The following is a 24,093-nucleotide window of genomic DNA, read 5'->3' on the forward strand; positions in this document are numbered from 1 at the left end:
CTGTATTGTGCGAGGCTTATCAAAGGTGCAGTTTGTCAGAGGCAGGTACTGGAAGCTGTTAAAGGTGAATTTATGAGCAGAAAGACTAGTGGCAGTGAGGCCACAGGCCAGAGAGGCTTTGGTACAGGAAGGGTGCAGGGGGAGAGAGATCCTCTTACCTCAAGAGGCCTGGATGTCCTCCATTCTGACATTGTGGGAACAAGTAGCCCTCACAGTCAATGCCAGCAGTCTAGCTCTGAGAATCAAACTGTAGTGCCATGAAAAGTTCAATGACTTCACACAAGCGGCATCTTCACACGTCATCCTTACAAGTGACACACTAACATCACATGCTGCTTCATTCTCCATGCCCTCTTCACTCGACTAACAGCAATCTCTATTGAACATGACTCATAACGTCATAGCCTCTCCTCACCCTCACATGTTTAGCCCTGCTGCTGGATTCACACTCATATCTCACAGCTTTGCACACACTGCCATCAATTTAACTATGACTGTCACATTACCCAAACATATTGCGTGACACTCACTGTGTGACAAGGTGGCCCCGTCATCCAAAGCAGCAGCAGCTAACCTGGCATGAGTCGGGCACTGCTGCATGTTCTCACCCCCAGGGAAGAAGCAGTGGAACAGGCACCACTGAGCATCTAGTCAACAGTGGAATGTCGTAGAGGGTGACAGTATATTCACACCTACTCCACTCTCTCACATCCCACTTCCCTCTCAACCCACAAAGTCTGATTTGGAAGCTGAAGGAAATGTAAGCACGCTCTTCTTGCTTTCCTATCATCACCACCACCCCACTACCCCCACCCCCACCCACAAGGAACAAATGTACAATAAGGTTACAAAATGATTACAATAAAAATATGAAAATAAATGTTTACTTTTTTTCAACTTTCCTTGTTTCTTGTGTGAAGGAGCTTGGATCCCTGGCCAAAAGAAATACAAGGTAAATTAGTTCTTCAGCATTTGAACTTAAACCCTTTAGACTAAATAATATGTTAATACAAAGCTAAAATAACATTTCAGCTCATTGACCATTTCTCTCTACTTATTTAATATTCAGCTTTATATTGTATTAGATGATTAATTCATGAGGTAAATTGAATGTCATGTTGTGAAACTGACCCATTGATAGAAAAGTCATTTTTTCTACAATTTCTGAATACTTAAGTCAGAATATTTTAACATACAAATTTGTCTATGTTATTTATTAAAAAGGATAAAATGGTACAAGCTTTAAAAGTATTTGTTGAGTGTTTCATTTTGCAAACTTCTTATTCCTGGAGTTTAATTCATATGGCGACTAGTGACAACTCATAGAACATAGAACAGTACAGCACAGAACAGGCCCTTCGGCCCACGATGTTGTGCCGAGCTTTATCTGAAACCAAGATCAAGCTATCCCACTCCCTATCATCCTGGTGTGCTCCATGTGCCTATCCAATAACCGCTTAAATGTTCCTAAAGTGTCTGACTCCACTATCACTGCAGGCAGTCCATTCCACACCCCAACCACTCTCTGCGTAAAGAACCTACCTCTGATATCCTTCCTATATCTCCCACCACGAACCCTATAGTTATGCCCCCTTGTAATAGCTCCATCCACCCGAGGAAATAGTCTTTGAACGTTCACTCTATCTATCCCCTTCATCATTTTATAAACCTCTATTAAGTCTCCCGTCAGCCTCCTCCGCTCCAGAGAGAACAGCCCTAGCTCCCTCAACCTTTCCTCATAAGACCTACCCTCCAAACCAGGCAGCATCCTGGTAAATCTCCTCTGCACTCTTTCCAGCGCTTCCACATCATGTTAATTAATTTAAGATTGTCCAACAGGAATGAATGATCCACCTTTAAAAGGCTATAATATTTATTTCCTGAGTGGGTGCTGGAGAAGTTGAAGATCACAACAGTGGATTAGGCAGTCCCAGTGTGGGGCCAAATCACGTTCAGTGGGCAAACAACATGGGCTGGTGGGACCTGGACCCAGAATTCCCACCCATTTCTGGCGTCAGCCATCTTCTCTATTGGAAAAGATTAATTGTGTAGTGATATGAGATAAGGTAAAACCTCATCGAAAGTCTAGTAACTCTGTGAGTGTTCTGTAAAGGAACGTCTTAATTAAATTTCCCTTTCAACACGAGTGTTTCTTTGGATTAAAAAACAAAGAACAAAGAACAGTGCAGCACAGGAACAGGCCCTTCGGTCGTCCAAGCCTGTGTCGATCACATTTACCTATCGAGACCAACCACTTATATCCCTCTATTTCCCATTTGTTCATATGCCTAACAATATAAGTCTTAAATGTGGCTAACGTAACTGTCTCAACCACCTCACTTGGCAATGCATTCCAGGCCCCCAACACCCTCTGTGTAAAAAAACTCCCCCCGCACATCTCCACTGAACCTTCCCCCCCTTACTTTGAACTTGTGCCTCCTTGTAATTGCTATTAGGTTACCCCTCAGCTTCAGTCTTTCCAGGGAGAACAATCCCAGTTTATTCAAATTCTCCTCCCAGCTAATACCCTCCATACCAGGCAACATCCTGGTAAACCTTTTCTGCACATAAGAAGAATGAAGTAACACAATGTTTTTCCGAAATCCATGAATTTGTTGTTGTGATCTTCGACTTCTCCCTTTAATGAATAAAGTGCAAGGGATTGAAATCCTGGAGCCGACATACAGAACTTAATACATACATAAAGAATGACACAGATCATTAAAAGAGTGATTCATGTCCCTGACAAAATAGACTGCAAACCAATCAATGTGCTTTTGAATTCAATTACTTTATGTTTTGTGGTGATGTGCAAAATCTAGACAGTACAGCTGGTACTTAATGGTGCCTTTTTTACTAGAAAATAATCTTCTGTTTTACATTTATCACTTCTTTACCCATTCTGAGAAATTAGTCACTTCCAATTATCTGAGTTACATTTCATTGTCATATTGCAATGGAAAGAAACATTTGCGTCATGCTGGTGTTCGGCACTGTTCAAAATCAGAAAAAAATTATTTAAAGTTTATTTATTAGTGTCACAAGTAGGTTTATATTAACACTGCAATGAAGTTACTGTGAAAATTCCCTAGTCACCACACTCCGGCGCCTGTTCGGGTATACTGAGGGAGAATTTAGTCATGGCAAATGGACCCGACCAGCACGTCTTTCAGACTGTGGGAGGAAACTGGAGCACCCGGGAGGAAACCTACACAGAGATGGGGAGAGCGTGCAGACTCCGCACAGGCAGTGACCCAAGCTGGGAATCAAACCTGTGTCCCTGGCGCTGTGAGGCAGCAGTGCTAACCACTGTGCCACCGTGCCACCCACTGTGCCACCGTGCCACCCAATTAAATTGCTTCATTGATATGGAATGAAAATATGTTCCCAAATGCAACTGCCATTAAACAGACAATGTAGAGAATTCAACAACGGTTAGAATCACGAACTATCTTCAATTTGTAATCATATCTGAGTGCTTAATGGTGATAGCGTCACACACTATTCATTCGAAGATTGGGTTTCCTCGAATAGAATGATGCAACGATGAATAATTGTTACTTTTCCAAAGCTTGTCACTAAAATAGTTTTAATAATCAGTGCTATTTAAAGAAATTTGGTTTCACGGAAAGCAGATAATAAGGAAGAGGATGAATTATTCCATTTTCATTTTCCGATATAAACAATTCATTCATATCGAGGCTGAGAAGGGCCAGGTGCAAACAGCGCTGAGTTTTTTTAGGTTAAGCTCATGTGTATAATTATTTTCAGTACCACATGCAAGCTCAAAGGAGCTGAAGGCATGAGCAATGGGAGAAGAAAACTGTATGCAGTCACAGAATGTTCACAGCACAGAAAGAGGCCATTTAGCCCATCATGTCCATGTCTGCTCTCTGTAACAGCATCTCAGCTAATCCCCATCCCTGCTCTACGGGGCCACAAGGATTTGATTTGTTTTGATTTATTATTGTCACACATATTAACATACAGTGAAAAGTATTGTTTCTTGCGCGCTGTACAAACAAAACATACCGTTCATAGAGAAGGAAATGAGAGAGTACAGAATGTAATGTTACAGTCATAGCTAGGATGTAGAGAAAGATCAACTTAATGCAAGGAAGTTCATTCAAAAGTCTGACAGCAGCAGGGAAGAAGCTGTTCTTGAGTCGGTTGGTACGTGACCTCAGACTTTTGTAGCTTTTTCCCAAAGGAAGAAGATGGAAGAGAGAATGTCCGGGGTGCATGGGGTCCTTACTTATGCTGGTTGCTTTGCCGAGGCAGCAGGAAATGTAGACAGAGGTAGTGGATGGGAGGCCGGTTTGCGTGATGGATTGGGCTACATTCACAACCTTTTGTAGTTCCTTGGGGTCTTGGACAGAGCAGGAGCCATACCAAGCTGTGATACAACCAGAAAGAATGCTTTCTATGGTGCATCTGTAAAAGTTGGTGAAAATGTAGCTGACATGCCAAAATTCCTTTGTCTTCTGAGAAAGTAGAGGCGTTGGTGGGTTTTCTTAACTATAGTGTCAGCATGGGGGGACCAGTTCAGGTTGTTGGTGATCTGGACACCTAAAAACTTGAAGCTCTCAACCCTTTCTACTTGGTCTTCATTGATGTAGACAGGGACATGTTCTCCTTTACGCTTCCTGAAGTTGATGACAATCTCCTTCATTTTATTGACATTGAGGGAGAGACTATTTTTGCCGCACCAGTTCACCAGATTCTCTATCTCATTCCTGTACTCTGTCTCATTATTGTTTGTGATCCGACCCACTATGGTGGTGTCGTCAGCAAACTTGAAAATCAAATTGGAGGGGAATATGGCCGCACAGTCATAGGTGTATAAGGAGTATAGTAGGGGGCTGAGAACACAGCCTTGTGGGGCACCGGTTTTGAGGATGGTTGTGGAGGAAGTGTTGTTGCCTATCCTTACTGATTGTGGTATGTGAGTTAGGAAGTTCAGGATCCAGTCGCGGAGAGAGGTGCCTAGGCCCAGGCCACAGAGTTTGGAGATGAGTTTTGTGGGAATGTAGACAGAGGTAGTGGATGGGACAGCTACTGAACACAGAGGGAGCTTCTATGAAAGCAGAAAGCATTCTTTCTGGTTGTATGGCTCCTGCTCTGCCCAAGAACACAAGAAACTACAAAGGGTAGTGAATGAAGCCCAGTCCATCACTCAAACCAGCCTCCCACCCACTGACACTATCTACACTTCCTGCTGCCTCGGACAAGTAGCCAGCATAATTAAGGACCACATGCGCCCCGGACATACTCTCTTCCACCTTCTTCTGCCGGGAAAAAGATACAAAAGTCTGAGGCCACGTACCAACAGACTCAAGAACAGCTTCTTCCCTGTTGTCATCAGACTTTTGAATGAACCTACCTCGCACTAAGCTGATCTTTCTCTACACCCTAGCTATGACTGTAACACTACATTCCGCACATTCTCCTTTCCTTCTCTATGAACAGTATGCTTTGCCTGTATAGCATGCAAGAAACAATACTTTTCACTGTATGATAATACATGTGACAATAATAAATCAAATTAAATCAAAATGATTTGCCGACCCTACCATTATTCAGCATAAATGCTAACTATTTATCCAGACTGTAGACAAAGTGGTCACATTAGAATGTGATGATGTAGCTACAAAAGAGATCACGTGGCAGGAGTTATCCCAGGGAGCGCAGGTAGAACACGAGTGTTGAAATAGCTGCTAAGCCAGTAAATAAACTGCTCTTTGTTGAAAGTCCTTGCTGTCAGTGATTCGGGAAGCAACAACATTTATATGGTGTCAGGAGTTGGCAGTGTGGCAAAAGGGTTTTGCCACATCAACCCACTTACTTTTGAAAGCCGTGGGCCATCAAAAATAGTTGATTTTTTTGCCCACTTAGCTGCATTCAAACATTGTGGTCCAACTCCCAATGGGCGCAGCAGCCTTCAGCCTTCAACAGGACAATCTCCGCAGGCCCCAGCATACAGCAGGAGGACTCTAGTCACAACCCCTTATGACGGGACCAGACTGGGAGAACCCATTAAGGTCTAGCTTTGAAACAGCAGCTTTAAAGTGAAGACAGAGAAATCAAAACGATTTCCTCGGTATGTTGATTTTTTTTTTGCTATTTCTTTTAAGCAGTTAATCCTATTGTTATTGGATCTTGTAAACTGTAATTTTTAATGTTATGATTCATTGAATCTTAGAATCATAGATTCCCTACAGAGCAGAAAGAGGCCATTTGGCCCATCAAGCCTGCACCAATAACAATCCCACCCAGGTCTTATCCCCGTACCCCATGTACTTACCCTGCTAATTTCCCTGACGCTAAGGGGCAATGTAGCATGGCCAATCAACCTAACCTGTACATCTTTGGAGTATGAAAGGAAACCAGAGCACCTGGGGAAACACATACAGACATGGGGAGAATGCAAACTCCACACAGACAGTGATCCAGGGCCGAAATTGAACCCAGGTCCCTGGTGCTGTGAGGCAGCAGTGCTAACCATTGGGCCACCGTGCCGTCCATGAGTGTTATTTAATGTATAAATGAGCATGGGTTTTGTTATTTTTTTAAATCGTGAAACTACTATTTAGGTCTGCATTATAGTTTTTTATATAACTTTACGTGTGGCGTGCTTATAAGTGTTTGTATGTTTTAATTTAGAATATGTGACTCACCCACACTAAGGAGACTGGCCAGAGTAAGACTACGGGGACAATTCTCCCAGCTCTAGCAGCACAACAGGCTGGGAGGCATCATGCCAGGAGTGGTTCACTCTAGCAGGGTTTACAATAGCTTCCAACTAACAGCAAACTGGCAGCTGACTCTGCTGGAGTGAACAGAGGCCATGGAGGACCCCCAAGGAGGTCAGCGGCAAGGTGGGGGTGGCCTGGGTATTGCCAGCCTGGCCCCCTGGCACTGCCCAAGGGGCAAAGAGGGAATGTAGAAGGGGCATCATGGCACTGCCCATTGGGCATCGGGCAGTGCAAAAGGGGTGGGCCAGGAGGGGATGGGGCCTATTGGGGATGGGGTCTATGAGGGGATCAGTGGGGTGGGGGTCCCACTGGCACTCTGCACTAGGATCAATGGCCGAGGGAGGGAATGGGGTAATCAGGGCTGGCCACCTGGGTGGGGGTGGCAGGGGTGGGGGGGGGGGGTGGGGAGGTGGGTAGGGCAGGTGGCGGGGGGGGGAAGCACTGCTGGGGAGGCAGGGTCAGAGTTGGGGTCGGGGTTGGGACTGCCGAGGGGGTGGTCAAGACTGCTGGGGGAGGGGGTGTCGGGACTGCCGGTGGGGGCCTTGGAGGTGGGGGGTCAGCGAGGTCAGGGCCGGCAGAGGAGTTGGGGGCCCATCGGTGCTGGCCTGGAGAGGCAGGGAGGGCAGCGATCGGGTGGGTGAGGAGGTTAGAGGGACAGAGATGCAGGGTCACAGGGCTGGTCAGTGATTGAGGGCCCAGCAGTGCAGGGCCAGAGTGCATGCACCGATCGCCGCTCTGACAGAGCGGTGCATGTGCAGTGGCCCGCTCAGCACTATGCTGGCCTCTCCAGCGAGACTGGGCCCCACCCACTGATTTTCAGAGTGAATCTCACTGGGGTACTCTGCAGTGCACAGAGTATGGGAGATTTTTCTGAAAATCCTGCTTAAAAAGCCAGCAGGAGTTACTCCGGTTTTTACGCGAATTCGACACTTAAAACATTTTTAGGAGACTCGCAACCCCCACAACACCACTAACTGACACAAACTCAGAACACCTGAGCAAACCAAACATGACATTCCAAAACTTTATTACCAGTTAGCCTAGAGCTGACATTCAAATTTCAACTTCCTAGAACAAAAAAGGAGTGGGGGGAAAAGGGGACACAATGGACTAAGTACCGGATACAACAGCTCCATCGTGTCTCACTGTATATGTTCAGAGGGGAGGCAGTGGCATAGTGATATTGAGACCCAGCATAATGCTCTGGGGACTTGGGTTCGAATCCCACCATGGTAGATGGTGAAATTTGAATTGAATAAAAACCTGGACTTAAAAGTCTCATGATGAGCATGAAACCATTGTCGATTATCGTAAAAAAAAACATTTGGTTCACTCATACCCTTTAGGGAAGGAAATCTGCCATCCTTACCTGGTCTGGCCTACATGTGACTCCAGATCCACAGCAATGTGATTGACTCTTAAATGCCCTTGGGAATGGACAATAAACGCTGGCCCAGGCAGTGACACCCACTTACCATAAACGAATTTAAAAAAAGTTACACAACAGCCTGTATATAGTTTCCTACCATGTACACTATCATATCCCATGATAAACCAAACAGGGAAGATGTAGGCCTAGTGGTCATGTGAGAGTGTGATGATGAGGTTACAAAAGTGGTCACGGGGCGGGAGCGTGGGAGTTATCCCCAGAAGCATGGGCAGAGCACAATTATTGAAGTAGCTGCTAAGCTGGTGAATAAACTATTCTTTGTTGAACGTCCTTGCTGTCAGTGATTCTGTCTGATGATGAATAGTGAATACCTGAGGACCAAGGTTTGTGCAATTCTGTTGGTCACTGCTCTTCAATGTGAAAATATATTTTTCTTTGGACTATCCAATCTTTATTTCAGTTCTATGTATCTCACTTGATTCCATGCGCCATTACCTCTGCTGCAACCTCCTTTGAGAAATATTGTTGAATACAGTTTTGAAAATCTCATTTATATCATTGAATTGCCCCCATTCTCTCATTTTTACATGAGCTCTCTGGTACCTTATCAACAAAATGAACTAAACTTTATTGGTTTTAATACCTTTGTGGGTATTTGCATCATGTGGTTTGAATCAATTAATAAGTTCAATCAAATGGCATTTAATGTTTCTTTTCGTCCATTTCATTTATATTTTGACCATACTTCCAAGTGAAGAGGAAAGCTGGAAACACGATATAGTAGCTGGCTCCTTTAAGGGGCATGCATTGCATTTACTCCACACGAGGCAGATCTCCCAAGTTGTAGCCCCACAGTTATAGGTAAGTGAATGAACTGTTCTAATGTGTGCAGGCAGAAGCATTCAGTCAACTTCTAAGAGCCCAAATCTTCATTAATAACCTTTTCTTGAGCAGTTTTCCCCAATTGTGTTCCATCTCTATTTATTTATAAATATTTTTAAATTATTGAATTTAAAATACAGATGGAGGGTGAGAAGGTAAAATCCAATACCATTGTTTTGTACTTAAACAAAGGAGACTACAATGGGATGAGGGAGAAGTTGGCTATGGTAGACTAGGAGCAAAACCTTTATGGTGGGACACTTGAGGAACAGTGGAGGACTTTTAAAGCGATCTTTCACAGTGCTCAGCAAAAGTATATACCAGTGAAAAGGAAGGACAATAGGAAAAGGAATAATCAACCAGGGATATCTAAGAAAATAAAGAAGGGTATCAAATTGAAAGAAAATGCATGCAAAGTGGCTAAGATTAGTGGGAAACGAGAGGATTGGGAAATCTTTAAAGGTCAACAGAAAGCCACAAAAAAAGCTATAATGAAAAGTAAGATAGATTATGAGAGTAAACTAGCTCAGAATATAAAAACGGATAGCAAAAGCTTCTATAAATATATAAAACAAAAAAGAATGGCTAAGGTAAATATTGATCCTTCAGAAGATGAGAAGGGGGATTTAATATCAGGAATTGAGGAAATGGCCAAGGCATTGAACAGGTATTTTTTTGTCTGTCTTCACAGTGGAAGACACAAATAGCATGCCAAAAATAGATGACAAGGAGGCTATGGCAAGTGAGGACCTAGAAATGATCATTATCACTAAGGAGGTTGTGTTAGGCAAGCTAATGGGGCTAAAGGTAGACACAACCCTCATGAAATGCATCCCAGGGTACTAAAAGAGATGGCCGGGGAAATAGCAAATGCACTAGTGGTAATTTACCAAAATTCACTGGACTCTGGAGCAATTCCGGCAGATTGGAAAACAGCAAATGTGACGCCACTGTTTAAAAAAGGAGGTAGACAAAAGGCGGGTAACTATAGGTTGGTTAGCTCAAATTCTGTAGTCGGAAAAATGCTTGAATCTATCATCAAGGAAGAAATAACGAAACATCTGGACAGTATTCGTCCCATTAGGCAGACGCAGCATAGGTTCATGGAAGGCAGGTCATGTTTAACTAATTTACTGAGTTCTTTGAGGACATTACGAGCGCGATGGACAACAGAGAAAGGTTGCACTGGCACTAGAGGGGATGCAGAGGAGATTCATTGAGTTGATTCCGGAGTTGAGAGGGTTGACTTATGAGGAGAGACTGAGTAGACTGGGGCTATACTCATTGGAATTTAGAAGAATGAGGGGGGATCTTATAGAAAAATATAAAATTATGAAGGGAATAGATAAAATAGAAGCAGGGAGGTTGTTTCCACTAGCGGGTGAAACCAGAACTTGGGGGCATGGCCTCAAAATAAGGGGAGCAGATTTAGGACTTCTATGTTCTATGTGGAGAAACTTCACCCAAAGGATTGTGAATCTGGAATTCTCTGCCCTCTGAAGCACCTAATTAAATGTTTTTAAGGCAATGATAGATTTGTGAACAATAAAGGAATTAAGGTTATGGTGAGCGGGCGGGTAAGTGGAGCTGAGTCCATGAAATGATTAGCCTGATCTTATTGAATGACTGAGCAGGCTCGAAGAGCCAGATGGCCTACTCGTGCTCCTATTTCTTATGTTCTTATTCTATCCCAAATGAAGCTTTTCCTTCAACTTATCCTTCATCAAAGTATGATTTCTATATTATAAACTAATATTTATTCTATGTGTTACCCAATTGAGAGGGGTAAGGAAGAGGATAGCAAATGGATGCCTCGAACAGTGTAAGTGAAGTAGCTACTGGACCCATGCAAATGCTGGAACTCTCCTTCCGCTGGTCAGAGATTAAATGAGACCTAAGAAGTTGTTAAGCTATCAATCTGATTCCAAAGGAGAATGACGTAAATGAGAGTGTAAAATCTCTATGACATACATGGGAATTTAAGTTCAAACTTCTTTTGGCAGAGTTGCTTGGAACCGCGTTCTCCAGAATCCACTGCAGCTGGGTCAGGCAATGTTGCACAGATTTCAATCGTGGATTGTTACAATGGCCACAAAGGCCATGGAGGATGATCAACGGATCTCCCTGTGGGATTTATGGGGTACAAACTGCCTTATTTTGCAAGCGGACAACAAGGGTTTTTAAACCGAACAGCCTCTGTGAGTCAAGAATCTTCTCTGGTAACAAAATGTTAATGAATCAATGTTGAGGCTTCCAGGGCCACTCCCTCTCCGCTGTGCCCCCACCTCTGGTGAGTCTGCCGTGCTGTTGGCACAAATAACGTTTGATTTGGTGAGTATGATTGTCAGGTTGTTGCTTAACTAATTTGTGGGACAGGTCTGCCAATTTTGATACCCAGATGTTGATGAGGAGGACTTTGCCGGGTCGATTAGGAAGAGTGTGCTTCTGTTGTTTCCAGTGCCTAGATTGCTGTTGGGTGGTCTGCCCAGTTTTATGGTTTGATACAACTGTGTGGCTTGCTAGGCCATTTCAGATGACAATTAAGCTCAATCACATAGCTGGAGTCTGGTTTTACCAGTAAGCCAGACTGGGTAAAGATGGCAAATTTCCTTGTCCCCGAAAGGCAGATGCATTTTTACAACCGTGATCATCACTATTAAAACTAGCTTTATATTTTCCAGATAAATTAGTTAACTGAATTAAAATTTCTTCAGCTGCTACCTTGTGATTTGAACTCAGGTCAAGGTGCATTAGCCTGGGCCCCTGGATTACAAGTACAGTAACATTGCCAATATGCTACCATTCCAGACCAGGTTAGACCAAGCATCTGGCTCCCAACAGGCAGCGGTTACACAACCCACATAGCGGTCAAGACCGGAACCAAGCTACCTCCCAGTATAATTGAATTGAATAATTGGCAGAGTTATTAATAGGGGACTTAGGCACTGACTGGTGCTTATAGAAATATGTGCACCACCTGCATCTATGGACACATAACTGAACACATGACTTCCAAATTGGATTAATTGGTGCTCCAAACATTCCCAGAATGATCCTGTACAGCATGTATGTGCTTGAGTTGATCAGCTAAAGTAGCTAAAGTAAATGTTGGACCCTTAGAAGATGAGAAGGGGGATTTAATAATGGGAAATGAGGAAATGGCCGAGGCCTTAAACAAGTTTTTTGTGTCGGTCTTCACGGTAGAGGACACAAATAGCATACCAAAAATTGATGGTCGTAGGACTGTAGGGGGTGAGGTTCTTAAAACGATTACTATTACTAAAGAGGTAGTGCTTGGTAGGCTAATGGGACTAAAGGTAGACAAGTCCCCGGGCCCGGATGGAATGCATCCCAGAGTACTGAAAGAAATGGCAGAAGTAATAGCGGATGCATTGGATGTAATTTATCAAAATTCGCTGGACTCTGGGGAAGTGCCGGCTGATTGGAAAACAGCTAATGTGACGCCACTGTTTAAAAGAGGAGGTAGACAAAAGGCGGGTAACTACAGGCCAGTTAGCTTAACGTCCGTAGTTGGGAAATTGCTGGAATCCATCATTAAAGAAGAAATAGCAGGACACCTGGAAAAAAATGGTTTGATCAAGCAGACGCAGCATGGATTCATGAAGGGAACATCGTGTTTGACGAACTTACTGGATTTTTTTGAAGATGTAACGAGTGCAGTTGACAGAGGGGAACCGGTGGATGTGGTGTTTTTGGATTTCCAGAAGGCATTCGATAAGGTGCCTCACAAAAGGTTGCTGCAGAAGGTTAGGGTCACGGAGTTGGGGGTAAAGTGTTAGCGTGGATTGAGGATTGGCTATCTAACAGGAAGCAGAGAGTTGGAATAAATGGGTGCTTTTCTGGTTGGCAGTTGGTGACTAGTGGCATGCCGCAGGGATTGGTGCTGGGGCCTCAACTGTTTACCATATACATAGACGATCTGGAGGAGGGGACCGAGTGTAGGGTAACAAAGTTTGCGGATGATACAAAAATGAGTGGGAAAGCAAACTGCGTGGAGGATGTGGAAAGTCTGCAGAGAGATTTGGATAGGCTAAGTGAGTGGGCGAAGATCTGGCAAATGGAGTATAACGTTGACAAGTGTGAGGTTATCCACTTTGGAAGGAATAATAGTAAAATGGACTATTATTTAAATGGTGAAAAATTACAACATGCTACTGTGCAAAGGGACCTGGGGGTCCTTGTGCATGAATCGCAAAAACTCAGTTTGCAGGTGCAGCAGGTGATCAAGAAGGCAAATGGAATGTTGGCCTTTATCGCGAAGGGGATGGAGTATAAAAGCAGGGAGGTCTTGCTGCAATTGTACAAGGTACTGGTGAGGCTGCAACTGGAGTACTGTGTGCAATTTTGGTCCCCTTATTTGCGGAAGGATGTATTGGCCTTGGAGGGAGTACAGAGAAGGTTCATCAGGTTGATACCGGAGATGAGGGGGTTAGCTTACGAGGAGAGATTGAGTAGATTGGGCCTGTACTCGTTGGAGTTTAGAAGGCTGAGGGGAGATCTTATAGAGACATATAAGATAATGAAGGGGCTAGACAGGGTAGAAGCAGAGAGATTCTTTCCACTTAGAAAGGAAACAAGAACTAGAGGATACAGCCTCAAAATAAGGGGGAGTCAGTTTAGGACAGAGTTGAGGAGGAACTTTTTCTCTCAGAGGGCAGTGAATCTCTGGAATTCTCTGCCCATTGAAGCAGTGGAGGCTACCTCGTTAAATATGTTTAAGTCACAGGTAGATAGATTTCTGATCAATAAGGGAATTAAGGGTTATGGGGAGCGGGCGGGTAAGCGGAACTAAACCACTATCAGATCAGCCATGATCTTATTGAATGGCGGGGCAGGCTCAAGGGGCTAGATGGCCTACTCCTGCTCCTATTTCTTACGTTCTTATGTTCTTAGCAGGATGTTGTGACTGATAAAGTAACAGAATCAACTGTACTCTAAACACACAAAAATACCATTCTTCACAGCACAGTGAGGGAAAGCAGCCTGGCGTTTCACATCATTCTATATTAATATGCTATCTATCAGATGAGCTCACAGTGGATCTCTGATAAGGATCATTATTCTTCCTACAAAAGCAAATGACTTTGCTGCTATCACAAATCACCCCTCAGTTCTCTGTTTTTTACCGTTTACATTCTGCGTGGTGTGTTCATTTGCAGAAGATGATTACACTCTGCAGAGTGCTGGCTGCATTCTTTATGTCATTGTACAGTAACTTATTACATTTTTATTTGACTTTCGAAGTTATCATCGATAATCAATGAATCAATATTAATAAATATTAAGGTTTTGTTTTGCTAACTCAATGTCACCATGTCAAGGAAAGCTCAAAATCTGCAGGCATGGATTTTCTCATCCGGGAGGAGAAAAGATAAAGGGAAAATGTTAAACACCTGCAGCTGCACACTGCAAACCTTCCTTTGCCTTTGCCTCCTTCAACAGTTCTGTGCTGCTGTTCTTGATCCAAAGATGTGCTGATTAGGTGCATTGGCCATGCTAAATTCTCCCTCAGTGCACCTGAATTGGCATCGGAGTGTGGCGACAAGGGGATTTCCACAGTAACTTCATTACAGTCTTAATGTAAGCCAATTTGTGACACTAATAAATAAACTTTAAAACTTTAAAATGTTACTGCTGTTCCTTTATGTCCGACCACCTCACTGGCAGGGCAACATGGGCAAATACATTTCCCACAATGTTCAACAGGGAGATGCCTTAGTAAATAGAATCCTACGGTGCAGAAGGAGGCCATTCGGCCCATTGAGTCTGCACCAACCACAGCCCAATGCATTTACCCTAGTTGGTTCCCCTGACACTAAGGGGTAATTTTGCATGGCCAATACACCTAAACTGCACCATCTTTGGATTGTGGGAGGAAACTGGAGCACCCAGAAGAAACCCACGCAGACACGGGGAGAACATGCAAACTCCACACAGACGGTGACCCAAGCCAGGAATCGAACCCTGGTCCCTGGTGCTGTGAGAGAGCAGTGCTGACCACGGTGCCACCATGCTGCCCTGATGTTGCAATTGCTGCAGTTGCTGTTGTTTTTGTACAGGGTCACAATCCTTCCCTCTTGCATATCCTAGGCACTGCCCGATCCCTCCAGCAGAGACAGGGATGTCCATACAGACACTGATGAATTCAGGCTGTAAGTTTTAGGGGATTTGAAGTAGAAAATCCTGTTCATTTGAATAACTCTGTCCTGAATTCATAACTTATAACACAAAGGGGACCTCAGTTGTGCCTGACCTAACAAGGTGTGAACAGTCAGTATGTATGAAGCAAGCAGAATATGTAAGTCACCAAAGCCCCAGAAGACAGGAGATTGTTATCCCCCTTTTTGAGAGAGAGAGCTGACTGGTGGCACGGTAGCACAGTGGTTAGCACTGCTGCTTCACAGCTCCAGGGACCTGGGTTCGATTCCCGGCTTGGGTCACTGTCTGTGTGGAGTTTGCACATTCTCCTCGTGTCTGCATGGGTTTCCTCTGGGTGCTCCGGTTTCCTCCCACAGTCCAAAGATGTGCGGGTTAGGTTGATTGGCCATGCTAAAAATTACCCTTAGTGTCCTGAGATGTGTAGGTTAGTGGGTAAATATGTAGGGATATGGGGGCAGGGCCTGGGTGGGATTGTGGTCGGTGCAGACTCGATGGGCCGAATGGCCTCTTTCTGTACTGTAGGATTTCTATGATCTATGATCAATGGTGGTGATTTAACCTGAGGGGCACCACACTTCAAGCGAGGGGCAAGGTTGGGATGATGGGGTCTTCATGCATAACCTCAGCCAGTACAGAAATTAAACCCACGCTTTGGCGTTGCCCCGCATCATGAACCAGCTGTCCAGCCAACTGACCTAACTGACAAATACCTAAAAAGCAGGACCTCAAAGGTAGAAATTTCAGGCCACATGCACGAATAGGAGAATAGACCAGATAAATGCATGGCTGGAGAAAGGGTGTCAGACGGATTTGGATTCTTGAGGCATTGGGACCAATTCTGGAGAAGAAGAGCCCTGTACAAACTGGATGGGTTATACGCCAGCAGGACTGGGACCAATATCCTTGCAGGGATATTTACTAGTCCTGCTGGGGAGGGTGTAAGCTAGACTGACAGGGAGATGGGAACCTTTGTGAGGATATACAAGAAAGTGAAACATAGAATTAAATGACAGAAAAGTAGAATGTAAAAGTGGAGGGTGGAGGAAACAAGGGTTAGCAGCAATTCGGATCATAGTACAAATAAACTGTTAAAAAGACAAGTCTAAAGGCCCTTTATCTGAATGCATGGGGCATTTGCAATAAGGTAGATGAATTAACAGTGTCAATTTGGATCCAAGGATACAATATGATTACAATTATGGAGACATGGCTACAGGGTGACCCAGGCTGGGAACAGAATATCCAAGGGTACTCAATATTTATGAAGTACAGGCAAAAAGGAAAATGATAGGAGTGGTGTTATTAGTTAAGGATGAATTAAATGCAATAGTGAGAGAGGACATTGGCTCACGAAATCTAGATGTAGAATTAGTCAAGGATGGATCTAAGAAACAACAAGGGACAGAAAACATTAGTGGATGTTGTCTATAGGCCTCCAAACACCACTGGGAATGTAAGGGATGGCAGTAAATAGGAAATTAGGGTGCTACAGTAATCATGAATGACTTTAATCTACATATAGATTGGGCAAACCAAATTAACAACGACACTGCGATGGATGAATTCCTGGAGTGCGTATAAAATGGTTCTCTATACCTGTATGTCAAGAAACCAACAAGAGAACATGCTATCCTAGATTTGATATTATGAAATGAGAAGGAATTAATTAATAATCTTGTTGTGTGGGGTCCTTTAGGAAACAATGACCATAATGTGATAGAATTCTTCATTAAGATGGAAAGGGAAGAAGTCCAATCTGAAACTAGGGTCCTAAATCTAAACAAAGGGAATTACAAAAGTATGAGGAGTGAGTTGATTATTGGGGAACTTGAATCTCTTTTGTAGTTAATGAGAACAGATTATTTGGCTTCAATGTCAGGTTCCATCACAGCGATGTTAGCCTCAAATCAGTCAACATTTTTAGGCTTTTGCTTCCCACATGTTGAAAGCACAATACTATAGAGAGTATCTCAAAGCTGCTCCACAGACTATGTGGGAATACCAGAGAGTGCTGTTCAATTAACATGAAGAACGATCGGTTTTTATCTTGGTCAGCAGTTAGGATGTCATTGACACCAGAACAGCATTTCTACTTTGAATGGCAAAGCTTTAAGGATTGTATCCTAACCCGAGTGCACATGAGGTTATAATCTGCCTCACAGTCAGTACTTTGGTAGGTGAGTATGTTGGTAATGCTGTTGAGGGAATCATGTTTGGTGATGATTTGATCCAGTTAGGGCCAGTGCCTAGATCTTGCATGTTTCCAGGGCACCTTGTGGCATGGTTTATTCTGAATAAAGGTGTTGGTTACACAAAACTTACAGTAGCACAAAAAGGCATGCAGTCTCTGTCTGTCTTCATTTATCATTATCAGTCTGAGACAGGAGGGCCATGCCTCATGGTCCATGCAATCCCCCAACAGGTAAAGTTATTGTGACTTAGAGATTCTGCTGAAAGCAGTGTCAAGCTCCATGTTTTTTCCCTCTGTAGTGGAATACAGCATTAGAGCACAGATAACCATGAAAAGGGTACGTACCATGATTTTTCAAACACAGAGCCAGCAGGTAGAGTTGTTGTGTTGGTGATTGTATCCACTCCCATGGAGGAATTCCAGTAAGATCTGTGAGACAAGCCCAAAACATATAGCATCAAAGAACTATTCAAGGATGAATGTAAATCTAAAGCATTCCTCACAGGTCAACAAAGCTTGCAGGTCCTGAGTACAATCCCAATTGTTGATGCACTCACTAGAATACCTAAACCTAGCAGAACATGTGGAAGGTGTAGCCTTCTGCATGCACCAAGGAACTGCTCAGTTTTTCACCAATAATACAAGGTATGTGCTGGATCCCTCATTGTTTGTTATATACATAAATGATATAGATGATAACCTGGGGGAAATGATAAGTAAGTTTGCAGATGACATCAAGATTGGTCGGGTGGTTAATAGTGAAGAAGATGGTTGTAGGTTACAGGAAGATATCGATGGGATGGTCAAATGGGCAGAGCAGTGGCAGATGGTATTTAACCCTGATAAGTGTGAGGTGATGCGCTTTGGAGTAACAAGACAAGCAAGTATTTCATGAATGGCAGGACACTAGGAAGCTCAGAGGAACAGATGGATCTTGGCATACTTATTCACAGATCCCTGAAGGTGGCAGAGCAGGTAAATAGGGTAGTTAAGAAAGCATATGGACACTTGCTTTTATCAATCGTAGCATGGAGTATAAGAGCAAGGAGGTTATGTTGGAGCTATACGGAACATCGGTAAGGCCACAGCTGGAGTACAGTGTGCGGTTCTGGTCACCTCACTATAGGAAGAATGTGATTGCACTAGAGAGGATACAGAGGAGATTCAGCAGGAGTTGCCTGGGATGGAGCATCTGAGCTATAAGGAGAGACTGGATAGGCTTGGGTTGTTTTCTTTTGAGTGGAGAAGGCTGAAGAGGGACATGATGGAGGTGTATAAGGTTGTGAGAGGTATGGATAGGGTGAATAGGAAGCAGCTGTTCCCCTTGGCTGAAGGGTCTTTCACAAGGAGGCACTATATTAGAGAGAAGGGCAGAGGGGACTTCAAAAAAAAAATCACTCAGAAGTTGGTGAGAATCTGGAATGCACTGTCTGGAATGGTTGTGGAAGCCAGAAACCTTGTAACCTTTCAGACATGTTTGGATAAGCACTTGAAATATCATAACATTCAAGGATATGGGACAAGTGTTGGAGAATGGGATTAGCTTGACTTTAGGGGTAACTATTGTTGGTGCAGGTTCAATGGGCCGAAGGACCTAATGAACCGTATGACCCTAAGTGGCAGAAAGGACCATTGACAGTGTCAGTGCACTAGAACAAAGGCTGATATAGCTATAAAAAACTGTGCACTGATCCAAACATACCAAACACAATGGATACCTTCAAGCAATAAAAATGACCATCCAGTGTCCCTTCATAAACATAGGAAGTGACTGACAAACCAGCAAATGACAGCAATATAAAAGCAAAATACCGTGGATGCTGGAATCTGAAACAAAAACAGAAAATGCTGGAAAAGTCTCAGCAGGTCTGACAGCATCTGTGGAGAGAGAATAGAGCCAATGTTTTGAGTCAGGATGACCCTTCATCAGAGCTTCTGGGAGGAAACCCATGCAGGCACAGGGAGAATGTGCAAACTCCACACACTCACCAAAGGCCGGTATTGAACCCAGGTTCCTGGAACTGTGAGGCAGCAGTGCTAAACACTGTGCCACCGTGCTGCCAAATTTGCCACCGTGCCACCCTATTGCCACCTATTTACTGGTAAGCCATTTGATTGATTGATTTGATTTATTGTCACATGTATTGGTATACAGTGAAAAGTATTGTTTCTTGCACACTATACAGACAAAGCATACCATTCATAGAGTACATAGAGGAGAAGGAAAGGAGAGGGTGCAGAATATAGGCTGAAATTGTGTTGTCCCGCCCGCCATGGAAATCAGAGTGGGTGAGGGGCAGACTATGGAAAGATCCGTTGACCTTGGGATTTTCTGGTTTTGGGGCAAGCGAGGCCAGAATATCCCGCCCATAGTGTGACATTCATAGCTAGGGTGTAGAGGAACATCAACTTAATATAAGGTAGGTTCATTCAAAAGTCTGATTGCAGTAGGGAGGAAACTATTCATGTGTTGGTTGGTATGTGATCTCAGACTTTCATGTCTTTTTCTCAATTGAAGAAGGTGGAAGAGAGAATGTTTGGGGTGCATGGGGTCCTTGATTATGCTGGCTGCTTTTCTGAGGCAGTGGGAAGTATAGATGAAGTCAATGGATGGGAGGCTGGTTTGCGTGATGGACTGGGCTTCGCTCACAACCCTTTGTAGTTTCTTATGGTCTTGGTCAGAGCAGTTTATTTAATTATTAGTGTCACAAGTAGGCTTACATTGACACTGCAATGAAGTTACTGTGAAAATCCCCTAGCAGGAGCCATGTCAAGCTGTGATACATCCAGAAAGGATGCTTTCTATGGTGCATCTGTAAATATTGGTGAGAGAGCGGACATGCCGAATTTCTTTAGCCTCCTGAGAAAGTAGGATATTCCAGGATATGTGAGAAGTGGAATATTGATTACACTACTGCTTCTTCCGATTACTATTGGCCTAGCTGAACAAATGATTCCCACAGTGAAATATTTAATTTGCAAATATAACCAGACAAAGAAAGATCTACACATTGCAATGTTCATCTGGGAGCTACATCTTCAAATGCAACTATTCCATCATTGGCAGAGCTTATATTTGGCAGATCAGTGCATACCAATCTACCTACTCTTACCCACTATATTCCCTCAGAAACTAAACAGCAATTTTTAAAATTGAAAGAGAAGATGACCAACATGCATGAGAAAAATATGGGCACAGAATTGCCAAGTTTACAGTTGGGACAAAAGGTTTATATCCAGAATCCCACAGAAAGTACATGGCAACCAGCTGAGGTGAAAAGGAAGTTTTTCAGATCCAAGGTGCTATTAACCTTCTATTAACACAAAGGCACCAAGGGCAAATCAGATCCATTCCAGCGCTTCAACCGCTGTGGATAAGATCCCAAATGCAAGCAGGAATGACATCCGAGAATGACAATTCTACAAAGAAGCCTCCAGACAAGGTTACAATTGTAAGATCTGGGTGGACCAGTCAATTACTGCTATGCTTTGGAGACTTACAATTCACCAATCCTACAATTAGAGTAGGCTACAGTTAGAGCACTAAGTACAGTTTTTGCACACTAGCATCGAGATAACATAAAGTTCATTAAAGCCATAAAGGGCACTCAAATGTAGATTCACTATATGATAGAAATGACAACAAAAACTACAGTTGAAGAAAGATTTGAGATACTGAGGCTAATTTCATTGGAATGTAGAAGCGCAAGGAGAAATTTAATTGAGATTTTTAAAATAATTTAAAACTTTGATAAGGATAATAGGGAAATATAATTTCTGGCAGTGAATGAGTAATGCAGAACAATCAATTGTGCCTTCAAAAGAGCAAAAGAGTTCTGAAGTGTTTTATTTGAATAACTGTCTTTTGTGATGTAAACCTCTTTGGTAAAATATGTCTTAATGTCGTGAAATGGTATTAAAATATGCTATAGTATACCCAATGAATATTCTATCTGCCTGGAAATTATAAAATTAAAATTTCAACTAGTTCATAATTGTTTACAACTTACAGAGTAGACAAATCTGAGGATTCTAATCAAAAAAAAGGTGAAGGCAATTAGCAGGAGAGTCCCAGTGGTTTAGTTGTATGGGAAGAAGTCTCACAACACCAGGTTAAAGTCCAACAGGTTTATTTGGAATCACGAGCTTTTGGAGCCCTGCTCCTTTATCAGGTGATGATCCTGATGAAGGAGCAATGCTCTGAAATCTCGCGATTCCAAATAAACCTGTTGGACTTTAACATGGCGTTGTGAGACTTTTTACTGTGTCCACCCCAGTCCAACGCCAGCATCTCCACATCATAGTTGTGTGTTCACATAGGAACTTTGCAGAAGAACAAATTGTCATCGGGGCCAACAAAACTTTTCCAATTTTGACATAGCAACCTGCTCACCATTTCTGTCAATCCTATCTCTCTCCATTAATGGAATAATTGCTTCTTGAACCCATTTTTGCTGTCTGTTTTCCTTGTAAGTTATTATTAACCACTCGACTTCCCTTCTTTGTCCTAAATGCTTGATTTTTGACTTGTATTTTAATACTTTGTGTTTTTGACAACAGTCTAAGCACAGACCACCATTTATATTACAACATATGAATATGAGCGCAATGTTACAATTGTTAGTTTATTATCCTCACCCAGATCTGAGCTTTTCTTCTCAGCTGGTGGCACAGCAATTCACCTGAACGATGAGTGAGGAGAGGACTAGCTTTCTTACTCTGTGCTCCTAATGCATTGCCCACTGAGAGTGCACATTGGACATTCAGTCATGGGCTTCGCTTGATTTCCCAGTAATTAACTTTAATAGTTGGAAAATAGTGTGTAGCGAATACCTCAGTTCCTGCCTTCTAATCGACAGGGTAAGGCTGCTCACCTGGAGCATAAAGTTGTAGAAATTAACCGTATAATGTTACTTAAAGTCCTATAGAATCACAGAATGCCTACAATGCAGAAGGAGGCCATTCAGCCCAACGAGTCTGCGCCGACAACAATCCCACCCCAGGCCCTATCCCCACAACCCCACACATTTACTCCGCTAATCCCTCTAACCTACACATCCCGGGACATTCAGGGCCAATTTAGCAACCTAACCCGCACATCTTTGGACTGTGGGAGGAAATCGGAGCACCCGGAGGAAACCCACGCAGAGATGGGGAGAATGTGCAAACTCCACACAGAGAGCAACACAAGCTGGGGATCAAACCCAGGTCCCTAGAGCTGTGAGGCAGCAGTGCTAACCACTGTGCCACCGTGCTGCCCACTACACACTGTTTATTTCCCGTAGGGAAAGCGAGACTGGCTTAGTTGTGCTGCAATGCCATTGTTCCTCGTTTAACTGATGAAGGTCATGCATTACCTTCAGTCACCAGAAGATGTCATGCTACAGTTTGTCTTGAAAATGCATTGTGTTTTTGAGCTCTTCAGCAATTCACCAAATGCTGAAAAGAAACAATTAAAAAATCCAAAAAGAGAATGGTCTATACAGCTCTCCGTGCTTTTCTACAAGTACCTAAACTTGCAAATAACAAGTGCTGTTATAATAGCTGCCTATATCTTTACAGCACATGATGTGGAGTAATTTCAGAAATGCAAATTTTTAAAAAATATTTTAGGATTATTGATGCAAATTGCCTTTGAGATCAAAAGAAATGTATCCTGATGTGGGTTGAATTGGAAAATCCTCCAAATGTTAAATTTGTGCTGCCTGCAGTTTTAAATGAGTGCTGTGTGCTGTCAACACTATCTGAGCAGTTCATTGGTTGCATGCATCTGCACAGGCCTGATACCACAAGTGCCTCACCCCACTTTAAGGCTCCATAACCTCTTAAAAGGATATTACATGTGGCCTCAAGAAGTGCTGCGAGTCTCTTGAGGAGTGAATATGTGCTGCGATACATGCCCCTCCCCTACCCCCGCCCCCTCCCGCATAACCGTCTCCTCATGGCCCCCACTCAGGCCCCAGACCCTCAACACTGCCCCCAGTACACTGGCGATACCCGGCTGGCACCGTTAGGCTGATGTGGAGATGCCGGCGTTGGACTGGGGTAAACACAGTAAGACGTTTAACAACACCAGGTTAAAGTCCAACAGTTTCCCAGGATGTGTAGGTTAGAGGGATTAGTGGGGTAAATGTGTGGGATTGTGGGAATAGAGCCTGGATGGGGTTGTTGACTTGATGGGCCAAATGGCCTCCTTCTGCACTGTAAGGTTTCTATGATTCTATGATAGTCCAAAGATGTGCGGGTTAGGTGGATTGACCATGCTAAATTGCCCCTTAGTGTCAGGGGGACTAGCTAGGGTAAATACATGGAGTTTGGGGATAGGGCCTGGGTGGACTTGTGGTCGGTGCAGACTCAATCGGCCAAATCACCTCCTTCTGCAATGTAGGATTCCTTGATTCTATGACAGATGTCTGACTATCTGACTTGATGGGCCAAATGGCCTTCTTCTGCACTGTAAGGTTTCTATGATTCTATGATAGTCCAAAGATGTGCAGGTTAGGTGGATTGACCATGCTAAATTGCCCCTTAGTGTCAGGGGGACTATCTAGGGTAAATACATGGGGTTTGGGGATAGGGCCTGGGTGGACTTGTGGTCGGTGCAGACTCAATCGGCCAAATCGCCTCCTTCTGCAATGTAGGATTCCTTGATTCTATGACAGATGTCTGACTATCAGCCCTATAGCTTCCTGCTT

The 24,093-nt window shown here is 43.5% G+C and overlaps 1 protein-coding gene across 2 annotated transcripts in view; it reads right to left on the reverse strand.

Annotated features, from left to right (window-relative positions):
• Positions 1-892: 892 nt before the first annotated feature.
• The window catches only part of LOC144508506 (serine/threonine-protein kinase 35-like), a 131,442-nt gene continuing 108,241 nt past the window's right edge, over positions 893-24,093 (reverse strand). Inside the window, exons 4-5 of one of the 2 annotated variants that reach the window (XR_013500292.1) lie at positions 17,744-17,827; positions 893-932 (exon numbers count right to left, since the gene is read on the reverse strand). The gene's annotated coding sequence lies outside the window, so the exon portion shown is untranslated. Of the gene's footprint in view, positions 933-17,743; positions 17,828-24,093 lie in introns of those variants that run through there. The other variant, XR_013500293.1, reaches the window with a different exon arrangement.

The sequence above is a fragment of the Mustelus asterias genome, chromosome 20, assembly GCF_964213995.1.
Source record: "Mustelus asterias chromosome 20, sMusAst1.hap1.1, whole genome shotgun sequence".
Classification (NCBI taxonomy): domain Eukaryota; kingdom Metazoa; phylum Chordata; class Chondrichthyes; order Carcharhiniformes; family Triakidae; genus Mustelus; species Mustelus asterias.